This window comes from Phyllostomus hastatus, unplaced genomic scaffold, assembly GCF_019186645.2.
Source record: "Phyllostomus hastatus isolate PE091 unplaced genomic scaffold, TTU_PhHast_1.1 phas_contig_551, whole genome shotgun sequence".
NCBI classification, from domain to species: domain Eukaryota; kingdom Metazoa; phylum Chordata; class Mammalia; order Chiroptera; family Phyllostomidae; genus Phyllostomus; species Phyllostomus hastatus.
Genome location: NW_025333909.1, coordinates 7,285,345 through 7,288,109, shown reverse-complemented (window position 1 = coordinate 7,288,109; position 2,765 = coordinate 7,285,345). Strand labels below are relative to the sequence as shown.

Here is a 2,765-nt window from a genome sequence, read left to right as displayed (position 1 = left end):
TAAATGTGTTGCATATTTTTACATCAACATATATGAGACATTGATCTATAGTTTTCTTGTAGTGTCTTTGCATGGCTCTGATACCAGTGCAATGCTGGCCTCACAGAATGAGTTAGAAAGTCTTACATCCACTTCAATTTTTCAAAAGAGTTTGAGAAATATGTTATTTCTTTCTTAGATATTTAGTTTTCAGGATTTTTCATTGTTGTAGGTTTTTGATTACTGATTCTGTCTTTTTAGTTATAAGTGCTGACGTTTTTTATTTCTTCATGAATTGGTCTTGGTAGGTAGTATGTTTCTAGGAATTTTTCCATCTCATCTAGGTTCTGTAATTGTTGAACTGTATTTGCTCATAGCGCTGTTATAGTCCTACTTATTTTTGTAAACTCAATAATGTCTTCTCTTTAATTTTTTATTTATTTACTTGAGTTTTCTGTTTATTAGCTTATTCAAGCTAGCTAAATATCAGTTTTGTTGATCTTTTGAAGCACCAACTCAGTTTTATTAATTTTCTTTTTTGTTATATATTTTTTTAAGTTTTACTCTAATTTTTATTTGTTTCCTTTCAGTATCTTGCGATTGAATTTGTTCATTCTTTATTTTCTTGTTCCTTAGGGTATAAATTTAAGTTGTTAATTTAGAATCTTCTTTTTTAATGTAAGCATTCACAACTATCAATTTCTCTCTTCATACTGCTTTTGCAGCAACCAGTAATTTAGTAACGAACTATAGAAATGATCCCTGAAAGTATAGTCTTGTATAATTTAGTATGTTGAGTTTTGTTGTCATTTATTTCAAAATTGCTTCTAGTTTTTCTTGAATTTTCTTCTTGACCCCATCAGTTCTGTAAGAGTATGTTTTTCAAAAGCTAACAAGAGTCGGCAAAAATGTGAAATAAATGAAACATTTGTGTACTTCTTGTGGTAATGTAAATTGGTGTAACCACTTTAAAAAATGGTATAGAAGTTCCTCTAAAAATAAAAAAATAGAACTACCATAATAACAAGCAATTACATGTCTAGGTATTTATCAAAAGAAACCAAAAACACTAATTAACAAACACAGGTTCCAGCAGAAGTAAGGCCTGCTTGAGTGTGGTCGGTAGGGTAATAATATGGATGTAATAATTTATAGTTTTAATTTGAACACTTCACCTAGAATGTCATATGGTGTGCTTGAGTGTGATATTGTTATGTTACAGAATTATTACATGCTTATGATTTTGTAATAAGAGTTTGTAATTTAAAAGGGGCGTTATTTGTGCCAGGTCCTGTATATGCACCCCATGTTCATTGCAGCTTTATTTACAATAGCCAAGATACAAAAATAACCTGTTATTAAATAAAACTATAAAAGATTACGTATATTTAAATAAGCCAAACAGAAACACAAATAGCAAACGATTTCACTTACATGTGGAATATCAAAAAAAAAAAAAAAAAAAAGCTCGGATTTATAGAGAACAGATTGTTGGTTGCCAGAGGCAAGTATGGAAAGTGAACAAAATGAGTGAAAGGGTTTCTTTTTTAAATTTTTATTTATTTATTTTTAGAGAGGGGGAAGGGAAGGAGGAAGAGAGGAAGAGAAACATGGATGTGTGGTTGCCTTTCACACACCCCCTACTGGGGACCTGGCCCGCAACCCATGCATGTGCCCTGATTGGGAATTGAACTGTGACCCTTTGGTTTGCAGGCTGGCTGACACTCAATCCACTGAGCCACACCAGCCAGGGAAAGGGTTTCATAAGAACAAACTTCCAGTTATGAAATTAGTCAAAAGTATGTAATGTTTAATAACATGGCGACTATAGTTAGTAAGATATAAAAGTTGCTAAGAGAGTAGATTTTTAAAATCCTAATCAAAAGAATCATGTTATGTTACTATGTGTAAAGATGAATGTTAAGTTGCTTCATTGTGGTTGTCATTTCAAAATATATAAAAATATCAAATCCTTATATTGCATTCCTAAAAGTAATATAATGTTATATGTCTATTATAATTTAATAAAAAGAATTATATCAATATTCTTAATTTTAAGTCTGACTCCAGTAAAGAATTATGAAACAGGTGTGTGTGTACATAAATAAAATATGCAATAATAATGAATCAGAAGAGAAAGGGTGAGATTGGTAGGATACATGACTCTCATCTCTAATCATTGAGTTGGTGTTTACTCATTAGGATAAAAGGCGTATGTTGTTTAATTTTTACATATGTTTGGATTTCATTTTGCCTTCTGCTATTTTCTAGTATTGCACTGTGATCAGTAAAGATATTTTGTTTGAATTCAGACTTTTAAAATTTATTAAGACTTGCGTTGTGGAATAACATGTGGACTAACCCAGATAATGTTCCATATGCACTTGAGAACATATGTTTTCTCCTGTTTTTGGGTGGAGTGTTCTGTATATGTCTAAGTTCAATTTGTGTTTAGTGTTGTTCAGGTCTTGAATCTACCTACTCAATCTTCTTTGTGGTTGTTCTAGCATTATTTAAAATGGAGTAATGAAGTCACCTCTTTTTATTTTACTTATTACTATTTTTTATTCTCTGGGCTGTACTTTACAGTGCCTATTATTATTTTAAAGATGTCTTTTTGTCCTTAGAATTCAGTCTGTGACTACTTTAGGTATTTAGAAATTCTGATCATATATATTATGTTTACAAGGGTTATAACTTCTTGGTAAATTAATCCTTCATCATTATGTAGTGCCCCTCTTTGTTTATTATGAGTTTTTTTCTCTTAAAGTCTATTTTGCCGTGCC

At 30.8% G+C, this 2,765-nt stretch overlaps 1 pseudogene; it reads right to left on the bottom strand.

Moving 5' to 3' along the window:
• Nucleotides 1-660: 660 nt before the first annotated feature.
• LOC123824419 lies at nucleotides 661-757 on the bottom strand (annotated as a pseudogene).
• Between the last annotated feature and the right edge of the window lie 2,008 nt (nucleotides 758-2,765).